The sequence below is a fragment of the Dendropsophus ebraccatus genome, chromosome 11, assembly GCF_027789765.1.
Source record: "Dendropsophus ebraccatus isolate aDenEbr1 chromosome 11, aDenEbr1.pat, whole genome shotgun sequence".
Classification (NCBI taxonomy): Eukaryota; Metazoa; Chordata; class Amphibia; order Anura; family Hylidae; genus Dendropsophus; species Dendropsophus ebraccatus.
In genome coordinates this window covers 28,708,943-28,728,360 of record NC_091464.1, presented here as the reverse complement: position 1 = coordinate 28,728,360, position 19,418 = coordinate 28,708,943, and positions in this window count along the sequence as shown.

Below are 19,418 nucleotides of genomic sequence, written 5' to 3'. Positions count from 1 at the left end.
TTTTACCATGTCCTCAGCGATTATCGGCTGGACCGTGTAAGTATGTATGTACTATGTCAGATGTATACTTTGTTTTAGTATAAGATTACTTTGATAATAATAAATTAACTATTAATAATAATAATAATAATAATAATAATAATAATAATATGTAACCATTTTAATGCATGCTCACAACTTGGGAGATTCAATCCAAAGTATAAACTTACCTGGTGATCTATTCTCCTTCTTTTTGACAAAGAGCGCTAGCTTTTAAGAAAACCCCAGTAAATGAATCTATCTCACCTAAAACTTTATATATGTTTATGTTATTGTAATATTTTCTTTTCAAACAAATCAGACAGTATGTAATATCTATTGAGAAATTACAGAACATAACTCAATTTAACATTAAACGAAAACAAAATATCAAATGATATTGTTATAGCTGCAGATGGAAAATGATGCATGTAATACTAATAACTGGCAAAGTATAAGATTGGCACAAACAGAGGACATGAAAACACGATCTGCTGGATTTCCGCCAACAGAGATTCCTGAAAGTAGCTCCATACAACACTTGTAATCCAAGTAAAGTATTGTCATTTTCCTTTAAAGTAAGTAAATCTTGATGAAAGGTAAAAAAAAAACGAATGACTAAGGGCGTTTCTAGCTAAATGTTTAAACGCTCCACCCCTTCAGATGTTTTATACTTATTAAGGCCATGTTCACACAACGTAAATAAAGTATTAATCACGGCCGTTGTAGCCAATTTGCAACACGGCCATGATTAATACTTAACTTACATTGTGCTGCAACTAGAGGAAATGCCGGCCGGAGTGCATACTGCAGTACTGGCTGGAAGATCTTCACTCCTGCTGAATTCGGATGCAGGTGCGCCCATGTGTGCCCGCATCCGAGTTCACCGGTGCTCACAATGAAGCATCTGGCCGGAGAAAAATGAATAGTGACCGCAGAAAACTGGCGGAGTGTATACGCTGCAGTATACACTCCGGCCAGGACCGCTATCGGCCGCACAAAAAACTGACATGGCAGTATTCTGCAGCCGCTATTCATTGAAAAGCAGAGGCAGAAGACGTGTCAGTGCACACAATGGAGCGTGCGGCTCCGCCTGCACGCTCCATTGTGAGCAACGGTAAATTCAGCAGAAGTGAAGATCATCCGGCCAGTCCTGCAGTATCGGCCGGGATGATCTTCTCTGACACCGGCCATTCTGTGAACATGGCCTCACAATGGCAAAAATTGTACAATGCTAAATTTCTATTTGATGATTAAGTAGAATATAAATATCACCAAAGATTAGATTAAAGAGTAGAAAAATTGTCATTATTCCATTCAATTATTCTACCTGTTACATAACTCATATAAGTGCCATGATATCATATGGGTTAAAAGTATTAAGACATTAAAATCTGCTGCATGTGCTGTATTTAAATGAAGTACCTGTAGTCAGTGCCGCAATACACAGTAGTAGATGTTAGGAATGTGACTTTGCGCTCCTCAGTCCGTGCCGGGCGGCCGAGGAAGCGCTGAATTTCTGTCTGTGTTTGCACTGAATGAACTGTGTTTTACTTTCCAGCCACACCTGCCTTGCCTGTCAGACTTCTGGCAGTGCAGGGGTTACTGCACTGCTAGATCTGTTCAGCTGAGCTTGGTGCTGGGATCAGGGCTGGTCCAATCAGCTGCTGGACCTAGTCTCTGATCCAGGATAAAAAGCAGTCAGATCCTCAGTTCCCTGCTGGCTATTAGTTGTTTCTAGTCCCAGCTTCCCTGCTCCTTTCCCAGCGTTCCCTGTCCTAATCCCCTTGCTATTGCTCTACCCGTATTCTGACCTCTTGCCTGACATTTGACTATCCGCTTTCCTTCTGATTTTGTACTACATGCGGCCGGAGCCACACGCTCCATTGTGTGAGCTGACAGGGTTCTCTGCGGCCGCTATTCATTGAATAGCGGCCGCAGAAAACTGACATGTCAGTTTCTCGCGGCGCAGCTAGAATCCTATGCTTTCAATACATTGTGTCCTGTATAAATCACGTCCGTTGTTGCAACGGCCGTGATTTCTACAACACATGCGTTGTGTGAACATAGCCTAAGTCTGGGTGTAATTTAGGATATGAGTTGCTAGTACCTTTGGTACCTTTCTTTTGTCTCAATAAAGTGCAGTTTTGGTTAAGCTGGTGTCAGATGTATCATGAATCCTGAGGAGCCCACCCTGTTACACAGCTTATAACAGATGCAAGCACGCCTCCTGCCTGATGATTGACAAGCCCTAATGGTTTAACTGGGCACTGTGTAATATGTTAAAGTTACACAAATCTAACTTGCTGTTAGTCTACTATTGTGCACGGAGCATAGAGGAGGAAGGTAAGTCGATTACCTATGGACCTAATCTTCTATAAGAAGTCTGCTGCTGGGCTTACTGCACTGTGATTGGCAGCACAGGACAGCACAAAGCTCTGAATATCTCATCCCCACTTCTGTATTTTGGTCAAGCCCCGCAGTTATCAAAGACATTTTTTTTTTTTTTTTAAATAAAGTGAATAACAAAAATGTTAGAAATTGACACCTCAAAATCTGCAAAGTTATTTGCATGACAGTGTCCATTTAAGGCTGTTTATCCATCTATAAATTTGCAAAGGGAGTACAGAAAGATAGAACCATATGTAAAAAATAAGCACATTAACTTGCTATATTGTTTTCATATGAAGAATACAAAAAGATGATTAAAAATATATTATGATGTGTGACATAAAATAACCATTACATCCTTTATGTTTTCTTTACAGCTTATATCAAAGCAAAAAAAAAATAATAATTACGTTTCCAATAAGGGAAACTTAGAATCCTTTGTGACTCCTTTGTGAATTCCTACAGATGGGCCACAAAGGTGAAATCCTGCAATCGATGGTGGATGCTGTTACGGTCAGGCCCCTGGGGTGAAAGTGAACTCACTGTCACTACTGTATTTGACTTAGGGCTTAACTGTCAGCAGATTTTAGGGGATTACACAATTGTTACCTTAAACCTCTTCTCAAGTGGTGTGGACCGTATAGAAAATCCCAACGTTATTTCCTAACAATAGTTTTCTATAGAAACAACTGGAGGATTTCAGCAGATATTTTAAAGCAAGGTAAAAAGAACCATAAGGAAGAAGCACAATTGGACAAAGAGTTCAAACAGTACAGGAACAAAAATATGGGTCACAGTAGGCAACAATCAAAAGGCAAAGACCAGGTTAACCCCTTCCCGTCAGTAACATGCATATATACGTTGCTACTGCACATACCCCGTGCAATAGGAATGTTTATATACGTTCCTGCACTGACGGGGTTACTGATGTGTGCGGGACCGCTGCAGTGAGAGCGGTCCTGCACACATCAGTGTGTCCGGGGCCGGAGGTAATGAGAGGCAGCTGCGATCCTGCAGTTGCATCTCATTAACCCCTTAAATGCCACAATCTATAGCGATCGCTGCGTTTAAGGAACTCAGTGACAGAACAAGCATCTGTCACTGAGTGGCTGTGGGGGTCCCTATCGCTTGTGCCGACAGGCGGGGGTAAGTCACTTACCTCCGTCCTGTCGGATCGGCGATCTGTGTATAGAGACTGCTCTCAGGCAGGCTCTATGCATAGATCGCCTATAACACTGATCTATGCTGTAATATGGCATAGCAAAGTTCAGAACATGCAATCTAATGATTGTATGTTTTACAGTAATAAAAAGTGTAAAAAAAAAAAAAAATGTAATAAAAAAAGTTTTTAAAAGTATTAAAAAACCCTTATAAACCCCCTCCCAATAAAAGTTTAAAATACCCCCTTGCCCATTATAAAAATAAAAATATTTAAAAATAAATAAATAAACATATTACATATCGTAGCGTGCAGAATTGTATAACATTATTGTTCCTGCATGGGGAACGGCGTAAACGGAAAAAAATTGCTGATTTTATCAAATATATATAAGAAAAAAATTAATAAAAAGCAATCAAATTTTTTCTGTTACACCAATATGATTTTAATAAAACTAGAGATCATGGTGCAAAAAATGACACCCCAGCCAGCCCTGTAGGTGGAAAAATAAAAGCGCTATGGCTCTAAGAAGGCGGGGAGGAACTATGCATTAATCTCACCCGGACTTTTGTGCATCAAAGGGCTCTGTCTTGAAGGGGTTAATAAATACGAAGTAAACAAAATCATCCCTTTAGCCAAAGTAAGATGAAGATGGCCTGTGGCTGATCAGAAATGACCTGGATCTTTCAGAGAATGGAAGGTCTTTTACACCTACAGATATATTACTCAAGCACTCTTTTAGCAAACGACAAGCAATGATTCCATTAAACGATATTTAAAGGCATTCAGACAAGAAGATAAATCAAAAGTCTTTAATGCGATTGTAAATATGGCCGTAATTGCGTTCACATATATACTGTGAATATTAGTAATTATGTTTGTTTCTCTATACTGTGAACGATGAGTGATTACAATGAAACCTGCACAGGGTGGTCTACAGCACTGCACTCTGACCCAGGAAGTCTCCCTCACCTTCCAAATCATAGCATATCACTTCAGGCTGGGGCTTACATCAGGGGACAGGACTGTGGAGGTAATCTCTTCATAGTTGTAACCCCTCTCTCCCTAGACAGAGAGTACTGCTATACTGTGCCCACATCTGCCCTGCTCATTCCTTCATACTCCCTGCAGTCTCTGTCCGCCATTGTGTTTCTCATCCTCTCCATTCCTGCTATGATGTGCCTGCACTCACACTGAGCTATACACACTACTGCTATACTGTGCCTGCACTCACACTGAGCTATACACACTGCTGCTATAATGTGCTTGCTCTTACACTCAGCCATTCACACTGCTGTATATAAAGTTTCTGTCTCTGTCCTCCTGCACAGCTGTCATTCTCACTTCCTGGTCCATCTTGAACACACACCCCTTCCCCATTGCTGTCACGTGACTACACAGCCTCTGACAGCAGCCCTTCTTTTCTATACTAGCCTGTTGTACTACACTACTGCATTATTGGGATCTGCGTCTCCATTCTGTATCTACAAATTGCAGCTGTTGTTCAGGTTTGTGCCCTTACTATACATTATACTCCACATGCTGATTGCTATACTGTACCGTAACTTTTATTCAGATTTTTAAAATCATTATTTTTAGTGGAACCAATTGTCTACATATCAGTGATTTCTTATCAGAAAATTTGCTTTTGTTTAAGAGTGGATTTGGATTACAAGTAGAGATGAGCGGACCGTCGGACTTTTGGTCCGACGGCATCGGCGCTCTCTCATCATGCCTTTGATCCCGGCCGCATACTTGCGCTCCTGCGAATATGCGGCCAGGATATTCCAGGGAATTCAACAGGGATTCCCTGGAATATCCTGGCCGCATATTCCCGTGAGCGCAACAATGCGGCCGGGATCAAAGGCATGATGAGAGAGCGAACTGCTTTCGGACTAAAAGTCCAAGTAGTTCGCTCATCTCTAATTACAAGCGCGGTCCCGGAACGAATTATGCTCGTAATCCAAGGCACCACTATATATATATATATATATATATATATATATATATAGCACCAATGTATTCCATAGCACTCTATAAAGCTTGTCATTATGACATCGGCTCTTCTCTCCAAAGGGGCTGACAAAGTAAATGCCAAACTAACCAAGTGAGTTTTTTGTGGGGTGTGGGAGAAAAGCAGAGTACCTGGTGGAAACCCACGCGGAAATGGTGAGAACATACAAACTCCTTAGAGATGTTGTCATTAGTGAGTATTAAAGATTTCCATGCAAAAAAGAAGAAAAGAGATGATATAACCTTGCTTACTGTAACGCCTGGAGTAGTGGATCCACTGGACCGTCACCAGCGATGGCACTAACCTCACCAGGGAGCGGAGTCTAAGGGGCCGCTGGTTTTCACCAGAGCCCGCCGCAAGGCGGGATGGACTTGCTGCGGCAGGCGACCCCCAGGTCGCTACCCCTGGCTTGGTTGCTAGTGACGGTAGGCGAGGCGTGGCAGGAGCAGTAGGCAGGAGATGGTGCTGGCAGAGGTCTGTAGACGTAACCGCAGGTGACAGGCTGAACACAGGAGCAATGGAGTGACAGGGGAGCAGGAACCAGGAACAAGGACTAAGGACCAGGTAGCAGATAGGTATCAGGAACAACAGGGGGCTGGGCCAAACGCTATGGGAAGCATGTAGAGGCTCCAACCCCTGTAGTGGGGCAGGGCTGGAATATATAGGGAGTGATTGGTGCAACTAACCAATTAAGGGCGGACTGGCCCTTTAAATCTGAGACAGCTGGCGCGCGCGCCCTAGGAGGCGGGGACGCGCGCCGGGCGGCACAGTGAGAGACAGGAGCGGAGGAGAGGTGAGGCGCCCCCTGGGGCCAAACTAGCAGCAGCGCCGGGTCCCTGCACAAGGACCCCGGCGGCTGCATGGGGCAGGAGGAGGTCGCAGCGGCGGCCCGGAACACGGGACGCCGCCGCGGCCGTGACACTTACTTTTCATCAATATTTTGTCCAGAAAAATAGCGCATATCTGGTGCATTTTACGACTCCATTTAGCCATGCACCTTCCACTAGACACTTTTCTCAGTTTTGTGTGCAATTTGAGATGGAAAGGTGGCTTACTACGTCTCCACCATTATCTTCAAAGGGAACAAATAATAAAACCAACGTGTTTCACGCTGTGGCCTTAATCACCATGATTAAGCGCCACGGCACGAAACGCGTTGGTTTTAAGATTTTTTAAGCACAGATGAAATAAAAGTGATGTTTTAATACTACATGTCTGGGAGTGCTGGAACCGTTCCACTTTTGTGAAGTTGTTTGCCGTCTGACGCCAGGACCCATACAGCGCCCCTCCCTATAGGCAAATCAGACAAAGGACTACAGGTGTGAGGTCAGCTGACCAAACCACTTTTTTTTGCTTCAGTATATTCTCTTTAGATGTGTGTATTTTAGCGAGGGTACCCATGCCTATTTTATGAAGCTGACAGGTTCCTTATAAAACCATGTTCACATTTCCATCTGAGGTTTTTATCTCCGTCAGCAGTTCCATCAGATTTGAATAGAATTGAATAGAAGAAAAACCACAGTATGCCGCACTATTCTTCCTGTCACATAAAGGACATTACAACAGAACCCAACGGACCCCATTATAAGTCACTGGGGTGCATTGCACAAAGTTGTAGTCCATTATATGATGGGTGTGGCACCACAATCATGGTTTCCCAAAACAATCCTGTTTAACAATCAAAACAATAAATGAAAGATAAATATTTTCAACAAAAGAAATTCAGAAAATCAAACATCCCAGTGTATAACAGGACAGAATGTAACAGACATTGAAAAATGTGCATGATGTCATATATTATTTCTGAGGACTATTCTGCTGTAAAAGCTGGGAAGTGTATCTGATAACCGAAACCCAGTCACAATACTGTACATACACAATCTCTCAAAGAGCATCAATCCAAATTAAAAGTTCAGAGAATGAAGAGTTTGTAATTGAATTAAAACCTACTGGGAGTCACCGAATACATATTTTAAGGAGAACTTGATGTGCTGCTCCGATAGTGGAAATGAGAAATAATCTTTAAGCAGAAACAAATGACTCAACTACATAACCTAAGATGGCTACTAATATTCAGATGGGGGCTATACATACAGCAAGTTAAATAAATAACATGAAGATTGACTTGATCACGATGCATGCTGTTAGGAATCAGGGACAGGGTTACACAAGGACAGGTGAGCCATGAAGCTGGCACCCGGCCCACTGTCCCTGCCTACTTGTCTCAGGAGCCCTAAGTGGCAATGGACAACTAGATGACAAACCCTGATCTTAACTAAGTGCAAAACAGAACAAAACAAGACAAACACAAACAATAAAGCAGAGTCAGAGGTCCGAGTCAATAACAAACGAGCAGAGTGCAGTAGGGAATCCGAGGGGCAAGTCAAATCGTCAGGAGCCAGAAGTCAGATAACCAGAAATGTAATGCAGGAAATAACGCTAGGTCAAGATACACTAGTAAACTAGGCACTATTGCAGGCAATGCATGAACACAAGTGAAGGGACCATAAGCCCCAGCCCAGACCATGTCAGTTAGCTGACTGGCGGTACCAGCGGTCAGTCAGCTGATTGCAAACCAAAATCACCTAATGCAGATTGGCTGGGCCGGCTGCTATGGATGTCTTCGGCGCACCTAGCAACCGTCCGGGCCGGTCACCAGGGGCGCTGTCGGCACTGTCACAGAGCGGGCGCACAGTCCGGCTCCTGACTCATGTATTCCCATCCTTTTTCCTAAGGCTGTGGTCTACTCTTGAAAAGTGCTCACATTCTCATGAAATACATTAGCTGAAAACCATCATTTTTATACATCTGCATTTAACAGATTTTGACTTTTTTTTTTCTCACAAGCAATAATGCCTACCCTACTCCGGGCTCAAAGGAAAGCCTACACCGGCTCAGGAAAATGAAGTCTTTTGAAGTCTCAGGAGAAAACTGTATTTCATTTCATTTATGTACTGTGTCTTGTAATTTTAAAGGGTTTGCTTTTATTTCGTTTCATTTTTTTTACATTATTATTTCATTTGGCTGCAGTTACAACGTGTAGGAGTGAAATTTGACTAATATGATTTTTATAGAGAAAATTGAGCAGAGAAATGAAGAAGGAGACAGACAGGAATGTGGGCATAAAAGGTAAATGGCTTAAGAGGAGCCGACCCCACGTATTGGAGTTTGGGAAATCCATGCACACGTTTTTTTTTTTAATGGGAAAAATCAGATTTGTGAGATTACAATGTGGTGAACCTGGTATTTGACAAGCATGAAATTCCTCCTAATAAGTAATCCATCTAACATATTATCACATAATGCAATATAGAGTTTCTCTGTTACTCTGCAGTTTCGTAAACCCAACACCTATTTACTAAGTCCCATTTGTAATAAAACAGTTATGTATTCACTGAAGGATTATAACGCAAATGTGATACGTCTGCGCTACCATGTAACATAATGGGGCATGTCATAATGGAACAGGGGTGTCTGCAAATTCCTTTAATTCCCCTATTCCATCTGTAATGCTTTGAATAGAAAGGTGGAATTTCTATTTCTAAAGAGGATGATATCTAATCATGGAGACATGAAGAGAGCTAGGTGATGTAGTAGTTTTTATGTCTGATGTTATCCATGTTTGTTGTTATAATAATCATAGTTTTCACGCACTTTTTTTTTTACGTCAACCATATGGCTATATACGTTCCTACTGCTGATGCCCCATGCAGTAGAAACGTGTGTAAGGGAGTCAGTGACAGGTGCAATACCTGTCACTGACTGATCAGGATTGTGGGAGTCACGATCACTTTCCCTCACAGGGGTGTAATTGATACTTGCCTTCATTCTGTCAGATCAGTGATGTTCTCATAGATTCTGTCTCACGAACAGCGATAAAATTGAGCAACGCTATGCTATGGCACAGCATTGTTCAGTATAAGAAATCTAATGATTGCATATATAAGTTCCCTGGGGGACCTATAAAGTGTTTAAAAAAAAGGAGAAAAAAAAAATGATTTTTAAAAAAAAATTATATATATGATTTTTTTTTTAATAAAAAACGATCAAAATTTTTCATTTACACCAATATGATATCAATAAGGACAAGAATCCTTCTTCCACGGAGAAAAGTTTTGATTAATAATTCATGTCAATAAGCATTGTCAAGTGTTGTGGAATATGTGTTGGACCTATATAAATAAAGCAAATTATAATATTATTTTATTATTATTATTATTATTATTATTACTATTGTCACCATCATCATCGTTTCTCTCCACTAGTCTCTGTCTATCTCTAGTCTTTTTAATGCAGGCGTTTACATAAAAGTGTTAGAATACATGGTATAGAGCTGCATAACTGAAGAACGGCCACACGACCCATGCTGACCTCTGTCCACCACTGAATGTGTCTACAATGAACATCCAAACTAGACCATGGAACAATGAGAGAAGCTTGGCCTGTTAAATAACTTGTCTCTTGCTGAATAAAAGCGTATATACACCGCCATCACAGCTCTGTATATAAATGATCCTGATTAACAATCTGCCCCACTATAACCTTTTCATCATTCCAAGGTCATCCTGCCGTTGCCCTGACACAAAGACTTTTATAGGAGGCTACAGTTCCCTTTAATGTAACTAATAGAATATTCAACATAGGCACAGATTAGAAGAAAAGAAAGCAGAGATGAGAGCAGACAGCGTATAAATGCTGAGCAGCGGTGTCACAGCGGGAATCATAGTAAATTGCCTGAGGAAGGCCTGTTTGCCTGTTCTTAATGATGAAACAGAGAATGGTCCATATATACCAGGGCGCAGCTTTCTGCCTCCAGGCTTTTTTCTATCACTCTGTAAACTAAGCTATGAATACAACAGTCTGACATTAGCTGAGGATCACCACACTATATTACTTTTTCATGATTTACGATCTTGAACTTTGGTTTTATTATATCTTTAGTTCTTAGTTACTATACTTAAGGCTGCAGTGTCCCAGAACAGCCTTTCTTATGCTCATACTTTTATTATAACTGGTTCTGTTCAGGAAAGCTATGGTCCACTGCAAACTGCGTGTTTTGTGTTACCCTTCTCAGTATTCAGGTCTGCTATTTCATTCATTTATTGCATGTGTATTCAGGTATCAGTGTCTAAAGGTATTATGTCGCCTCCTAGTGTTCAAGGATGGTACTTCTCATGTATATTTCTCTGTATATGCCTAATGGTGTGATGATGCAATGGCTGGATGTCACGTGACTGTGCCCTGCTTCCATGGTAACACCAATGGTCATCGAGCTTTTGGCTGGGGTTACCATGTGACTTCCCGTTCTACCTGAGTCTTGTCCTCCACCTTCAGGAGACAAGTTGTGGTTTTGTCCTCTCTCCCTGCTAAGAGAGAGACCTGCGTGTGCTCTGCTGCTCCAGTCCTCTGGCTGTGTTCCTGTCTCAGGTCTCAAGATTCTCATCTGGGTGTCGATTCTTCAGTCGTTCTTCGGTTCCTCTCATTATCATCTTCTCAAATCATCAACAGCAAGTATTTCATTCAAGTCTCATTCCACCCAGCATCTTATCCTTAGTATCACTACTACTCCCATCATTCAGCATGCTACTCTCACAGCCTATTGCAGCATCACCCATTACTCTGCTTTATTCAAGATTGCCTTATTCCAGGTTTCATCCGGAGAGACTGTTGCTACTAGTTACCACCGTTACAATAAATATACAACTACCGTTGTTTCTGAACCTTGGCATTGGTGTGATAATTGGTGCCCTGACTAAGGACAATGAAGAATCGCATGCCCAGTATTCCCGCAGGGTCAGGAGCCCGGTGTCCAGCTGTATCACCCTCGTGCCTACACCGTGACCACATTATCCTACAGCTGCCCCGGTTCCTGCCTGTCAGCACCATCTATACTGCGGAGTGGCCCCTAGGGGCCAGGGCATCGCAAGGCCCTATTACACGAAGCGATTATCAGCCGTATTCGGACGATTATTGTTTATTGTTAGGGTCCATTTACACAGAAATATTATCTGACAGATTATCTGCCAAAGATTTGAAGCCAAAGCCAGGAATGGATTTGAAAAGAGGAGAAATCTCAGTCTTTCCTTTATGACCTGTTCCCTGTTTATAGTCTGTTCCTGGTTTTGGCTTCGAATCTTTGACAGATAATCTGTCAGATAATCTTTCTGTGTAAATGGACCCTAATAGAAGACAAAGATCAGCCGTCAGCTGATTGTTGTCTTTCAACAGGCTGAAGCGGCAACGATCAGCCTGGTAACGATCTGCTGCTATCGCTCCAAAAAACAGGAGCAGTGGGAGCAGACTGCTGCTGTATCCTATCGGCTGCCCGGACGATCAGACACAATCGCCCGGGCAGCCCTGTGAGTCCATTGGTCTCCCACCTATACACAGCGATAAACAGCTTTCTTCATACATACAAATAAATACAGTTTCCCTGTCCCAGCTAATTTCATAGGAAGCTAAGTGACATATTTTTAAACTAAGAGGACACAAAAGCCCCCAAAGGAAACCCATGGTTAAGAGCTAAAGCTACAAGGCAGCAGTACTAAGCACTAAGCTACCAGGCTTATCACAAAGGTAAGCCTCTATAACCTGTTTAAACATGTTATATGCCCATCAGAAATGTATTCCAATAATAATACTTGTAAGATATTTGGCTGAAATTATGTTAGGGAAACGCTGACCAACTTGGCTACAAATAGGTGACTCACTGAAACAAGAATTACTGGATAAATATTGACCATTTCACAAGATACGTACAATAATTATCATATAATAATACAGTGAGTATGAAAAAACACTGTAACTGGATGTAAGCCACAGTGATAAAAATGCATTTCAACTCTTAAATAGCACCAACACTACTGACATACTGGTAGAGTGGAAAGTGTTCTACAATACTGAATTTACAGTGACACCTAGTGTTCATAAGGGGGTATTGCTTAGGCTGGAATTGGGTTAAAAATCTTATTCATAGTAAAGTAAGCATGCTGTTCTAGGGTTATTATAATGACACGTAACATAGGCTGACATGGTAATGGGTCTACTGTTACCCTCATATTTATTTTTTTGGAAATGTCAGTAATGTTGGGTTCGGTATTTTACTACACTCTGGTTCTCTTTAAAAGTAGATATGTTTACTGAATCTTTTCATATACAGTACAGTGGCACAGCAATCTTGGCGGTTGCAATAATAGAAGTAGCACAAAACTTATTTACTTTCACACTTGGTGGCACCCTTGTCTTAAACATTACAATAAACAGAACATAACACTATGTGCAGCCTCTCATCAGGGTGTCTTACTTCACACATGACCACACTTACCTTCTATATTTTCCCACTAAATTGTCACCCACTCAGAGTGTTACTAAGGCTTGTAATTCTCAAATTTTCCTCGTCTCCCCCCAAAACAGCTGGGGGCATGGGGACATATGATGTTTGGACCTCACGTTCTGGGGCCTCCACTTTTCTGTCTCTTCTGCACAGAACTGAGACCCCCAAAGAAATTGATTTTTGGCTGTTCCAGATTTCTAATTCAGCAATTCCCTTCTAGATACCACGTCTTGTCACATATCTACATCTCCTAGTCCTGTGTCATTGCTCCTGGGCTCATCTGGTACTTGTAGTTCCACTGTCACGTGTCTACAACTAGAAGACCTGTTTGAGTACTGCTAGTGTGACCAGCACTTCTGGTGTCCCTGCTCCACCGTCCAAATGTCTGGTGTCCCTGCTTGTCTTTCCTGTATTTATATACATAGGACCTTTTTAATTTATACATTTGGGTGCATAAATGTGCAAAAATAAGGCTCATATGCAAACTCTGAGTAGATACTATTGTCCAACAAAACCAAACGTCCACCAAAACAAAACAGCCAAAGTGCTCATAATACCCAGGCAAACCCCACGCTATAAACATCACTTGATCACATTGTGGCAACTGTTTAACACCTTTAACTCTCTTCTCTGCCCCTCACTGCCACCCCCCACATCTCTTATCTCTGCTGAGGACTTTGCCACATTCTTCAAGCAGAAAATCGATGACATTAGAGTAAGGGGCCTATTCCACGGAGCGATAATCGGCTGAATCGGCCCGATAATCGGCCGAATCGGCCCAATAATCGGCCCATCTCACTTCTCCCCCTTGCCTCAAAACCCCTGGAACAACATGTCTACCATGAACTTTCCTCACACTTTTCGTCCAACTAGCTTTTGACTCCCTGCAATCTGGCTTCCGCCCCCACCACTCCACAGAAACTGCCCTCACCAAAGTGGCTAATGACCTGCTAACTGCCAAAACCTCACGCCAATATTCTGTGCTCCTTCTCCTTGACCTATCTTCTGCCTTCGACACAGTTGACCATTCTCTCCTTCTCCAAATCCTCTCATCCCTTGGTGTCTCTAGCCTAGCCCTCTCATGGATCTCCTCTTACCTCTCCAACTGCACTTTTAGTTTTTTCCACTCCCACACCACCTCCTCTCCTCGTCCCCTTACTGTTGGTGTTCCCTAAGGCTCTGTACTCGGGCCTCTTCTCTTCTCCATCTATACTTCTGGCCTGGGACCATCTCTACGCCGATGACACTCAGATCTACCTCTCTGGTCCGGATGTCACCTCTCTGCTATCCAGGATTCCAGAGTGTCTATCGGCCATATCTTCCTCCTTCTCTTCCCGCTTTCTAAAACTCAACCTGGACAAAACAGAACTTATCATCTTTCCCCCCTCCCGCTCCACCCTGCCTTCTAATCTGTCAATCACTATCAATGGCTGCTCTCTGTCCCCTGTTCCTCAAGTCCGCTGCCTTGGGGTCACCTTTGACTTTGCCCTGTCCTTTAAATTACATATTCAGGCCCTGACCACCTCCTGCCGCCTAATATTAAATGTGAACACCGATCAATAACTTCAGGGGGTGTGACGTGTCTTGGGAGTCGCTTCTCTCTCTGCCTAGTCACATGAATGTATAAATCAGACAAGATAAAGCACTGTCTATTTGTTTTTCTTTTATATTTTCGTTTTCCTTCCTTAATTAAAAATTTCAACAACCAGCTCACACGTGGTTTTCTGTGTCTTCAGCACAAAGCAGCAGCTCAGAACTGGGGGAAGGAAACTGATAAGGTAATAACATGTATGGAATAAATCATTAAACTCCAAGAGGGGGGATGATTTAACATATATTTTACCCCTTGAATACCCATTTAACCGAAAATGTGTCTGAAGCATAACAGCATGGTATATACCACAGGGTCAAAACCTGGCTGTACATGACTGGATCTTCAAACCACAACTTTTATAACAGACTTGATGTGCTACCAAATATACATGTTGTCTAAAATATTTAAAGGAGAACATCCAGAAATGAATCATGAGGTGTTCCTTCCATTATATTCTTATTGTTCTATTAACTCAATCTAAGAATAATTCTAGATGGAATCTAGTAGGAATTATAACACCTTCAGGCTCACACAGTCTCTCTTCTCGCTTCACACAGCGCCTAAAGTGAGATTATTACCTGATAATGAGCGGAGCTGGGAAATCTGTGACTAACACTTGCCAACATAGCGCTGTCTTCTGCTTTTCATTTTTTTTGCATAAAATCCATCAATAAGTCAGACACGGATCTGATTTGACTATAACATGGCATAAAGATTAGAGATGAGCGAACTGGGTTCAGGGTTCGAGTCGATCCGAACCCGAACGTTCGGCATTTGATTAGCGGGGGCTGCTGAACTTGGATAAAGCTCTAAGGTTGTCTGGAAAACATGGATACAGCCAATGACTATATCCATGATTTCCACATAGCCTTAGGGCTTTATCCAACTTCAGCAGCCACCGCTAATGTAATGCCGAAAGTTCGGATCGACTCAAACATGCTCGAGGTTCGCTTATCTCTAATAAAGATGTCATAAAACACACAAAGATATGGCTTGGAAGCAGTATAATTATCAATGGTTGTCAGATAATTTTTTTTAAGGATATGTGCAATTAATGTCGCTTAATGTCGCTTAAATTCAACAATATAGCATTTTTTGGCACGATAATCTTTCCATGTAATAAGACCCTTATTTTTCCACCAATCCTTGCAAAAGTAGACAAGACAGTTTAAGGCTATGTTCACACTACGTAAGTTCCATGGAAATCACGGTGGTTGTTTAAACGGCCATGATTTTCACAGAACTTACGTAGTGCTGCAGGCTGAAGGGATCCTGACCGGAGTGTATACACATCAGCATCAGAACTAAGCAGTGCTAAAGATCATCTTCTGATCTCTTCTGAGACCGGCCGTTCCGTGAGCCAGCTGGGTCACGGAACGGACGGTCTCATACGCAGGATGCCTAAGGATGCACCAGGTTTTCAGGCAGCATGAGTCCCTGTGATAATCCGGCCCATTCTAAGGATCCTATTAGACTGAGTGATTGTTTTCTCCAATTAACAACAAACGATTGCACCTGTAGGTGAAAAAATAAAAGCGCTATGGCTCTTAGAAGGCGGAGAGAAACATTGCATTAATCTGACCTGGACATCCATGCGCTCGGTCTTGAAGGGGTTAATCAGCCTGTCTAATAACATGAAGCACATGCAATGTGAGACCCTCAAATGTATTAAATTATAGAGACTTTTACAGGAGTTTACAGTAAATAACATAAGGCAACAAGAGAGAGTTCCATAAATCTTTCTCCAATGTTTTATCTTGCCTGGAACGTATCCCTTGGCTTCCTCTTCAACACAGACAATATTTATAGCTAAAATATATTTTTCTTGCTGGACATCAAACTTTATCTTCATGTGTTCTCTTGTCGGTGTAAAATGTGAATGTTTGCCAGCCTCTCTTGACAATGCTCACAAGCTGTTGGATTACATTGGATCTCCATATTCCAGAGAGATTCGGAGTCTATTACTCATGTGAATTCCGTATTCTGATAATTATCTACATATGCAGAAGTATTGCTCACATTTGCACATTTAAATTTTTTTGACACCTTCTTATTTTGGACACCCAGATTTTTTTTAGGGCTCATTTGCAACCACAAGCACTTTTTATCCATCCAGCGGTACACTCACTGATCACTTAGTTGGAGGACCCAAGTAGCAAGACAGTAGTGAAGAGGAGCATAAAGATGTCAGAGCAGGACCTGTCCGCTCAGATAATCACTGGTCAATTAAAGACAAATCTAACCTGCTGATTTGTCCCTACTGTATGTCTCTTACTTTCCTCCTCTGCGCTGTTCCTGTGCAGCTACGGAACCGCCGGTCTCAGAGAAGATCATACTGCAGTATCAGCCGGATTATCTCTCGCGCCGTTGAGTTCTAATGTGGGCGTATCCGTGCACGCCCGCATCAGAACTCTCCACTGCACACTATGGAGTGTGCGGCCAGAGCTGCACGTTCCATTGTGTGCACTGACAGGGTTTTCTGTGGCCGCTATTCATTGAATAAAGGCCGCAGAAAACTGACATGTCAGTTTCTCGCAGCGCCGCTAGGGATTCCGGCCAGAGTGTATACTATGTGTATACGCTCCAGCCGGGATTCCATAGACGGCAAGGTAACGTATATTTTTGTATTAATCACGGTCGCTGTTGCAATTGGCAACAACTGCCGTAGTTTTACGAAAATATACGTAGTATGAACAAAGCCTAAAAGTGTATGAGGTAAACAATTGAGCAGCAGTCGGGCGGCCGCTGGTGATCTCTTACTTTTCCCCTAGCCAGTGAACAGGTGATAAATGTTTCTGTCTAGGACACCCCATTACGTAAAGTAGCTTCCCATTATTTTATTTTTTTCTTCTGGTTCCTTGGAAGAACTGTTATTTGTATCATACTGGGTGTTCCACAAGGTTTTGCTTCCAGCTAAAGTATTTTCAGGCTATACACTCGTCTGCTGAGACACTGACTTTCATCACTTGACTTCTTAAATCCTTTCACTCCAACAGTTTGAATTCTTTTAATTTTCTAAACCCTCAATCCAGATGTTGTTCTTCAGAGCTGGGAGGACTGCCTGACACTTAGCTGTAATACTAGAGCTGGTTGTCATTTTTATGTTCCATTTCTGATGTATTTAATACATCGATGACATTTTCATGTAAATAAGACCCTCCCCCACCCCCTTATCTTTATCTTTCTACAAACTTTAAAAAAAAAACACACAATTGTGTATTGTGTACCACATCTACCTTGAAGCTAGTTAATAGCATATGGGACAGTTCCAAAAAGTATTGGCAGCAACTAATGAATATTTACTGATCGTACATAATTACACGTTATTCAAACTTTATATGTCAATATTATGTAAGAAATCCTCTTTTTCAGTTAAGTTACCCAAATTACAATGCACTTCCTCAATTCCCGGGGTCTTGGTTTCTTCCTGCACCACACCAACATCAAAGTCACCCTAAAGTCACATATTCCTACATACACGCTACAGCCTGTACTGACTGCGAGCTGCACCTTTAATGCACATTTCTACTGTCGATCCTGTATTTTGTTGCATTTTAGATACAGTCTGGAGCTGTGTAAATAAACAGACAAATATGATGATAAGATTGGCTAATTAATGTACTTATTACTATTAATGTATAGTCTAACTTCATAGAGAGAGTATTATGGGTCAGCTGTATGATATGCTCTGGTGAAGGTCACATCCTAACTACTATGTGATATCCTGATGCTATATTTACAGATTACTGCTGCCATCTGCTGGTCACACAGTAATACTGTAAAACTACCAAGGGCATCATTGCATCATGATGTTTTATTACTGTATATTTTAGACACAAAAGTATCTGCATGTTAAAGAATTGAATATCCAGAATAAAAAATTTTAGGAATAAAATGTATGGGTGTCATGGCATAACATTAGGATCTTAGCGCGATCCTCGCCTGGTAGTATACAGCCGAGACTGTGCTCTTAGCCATAACTTAGTATTTGAATTCTATGTTTCAATTGCACCAGTCTGAACACAGCTCAATTCCCTCTGATTTGGTAATTGATTCTCCACCACACCTATCTCTTCCCTGCTAAGTGAAGAAAACAAAAGGAGAAACACCTACACCACAATACAATAACAGAGTAATAGTTTTTTTTTTGTGAAGAAATCCAGTAATAGTTTGTTTGTTTGTGTGTGTTTTCCCTATTTGTGGTTTTGTTGCTACTAGAGGTTTTATTTTGCACAATTGTTTGCACCTGCACCTTTTGTACTTGCACTGTTACACACCCTCACTTTTATTTTGCACTGTCACTTTAATTGCTTTAATTTTGCACTAGTAATACATGGTTTAATTGTGATTTATTAACCTACATGCATTTGTTCCAGCATATAAGCCGCATTGCCCTGGTATAAAATCAGTTATTTAGCATAGTTATAAGGCCGCCATGACTTCAGACTGGCTTTGCACATGTGTAGCTCCATTAGTGTCATCCCAGAGGCGGCCTGGCATCACTTCCGAGTCCCGCTTGGCGCAGCTGGGAGCCATTTACAGCACTTAAATGATCAGTATTCATAAGTTCAGTGGTTTATCAGTGGGACATGAGTTCAGTAAACAGTTAGGCCTCATTCACATGTCCAGTGATTTTTGAGGAACGTGATTTTGTCTGCTAGCTTTGATCCGTGATCTGTGAAAAACAATTTGTGATAGCAGAGCTGGATGTGTCTCCCCCCCCCCCCCCCCCGACACAGCAGAGCTGAGAATGTTTCCTCCTTGGGTGCTGGCAGTGCATCCCCAACCCCCTTCCTGGTGTGACGCAGAACCTTTCTTGATCTCCTGATCCTTTCTCTGGAGCAGAGCTGTGCAGCGCTACAAGAAATGCACAGGGAGGAGGACGCTTCACTGTAGGACCGGGAGCTGA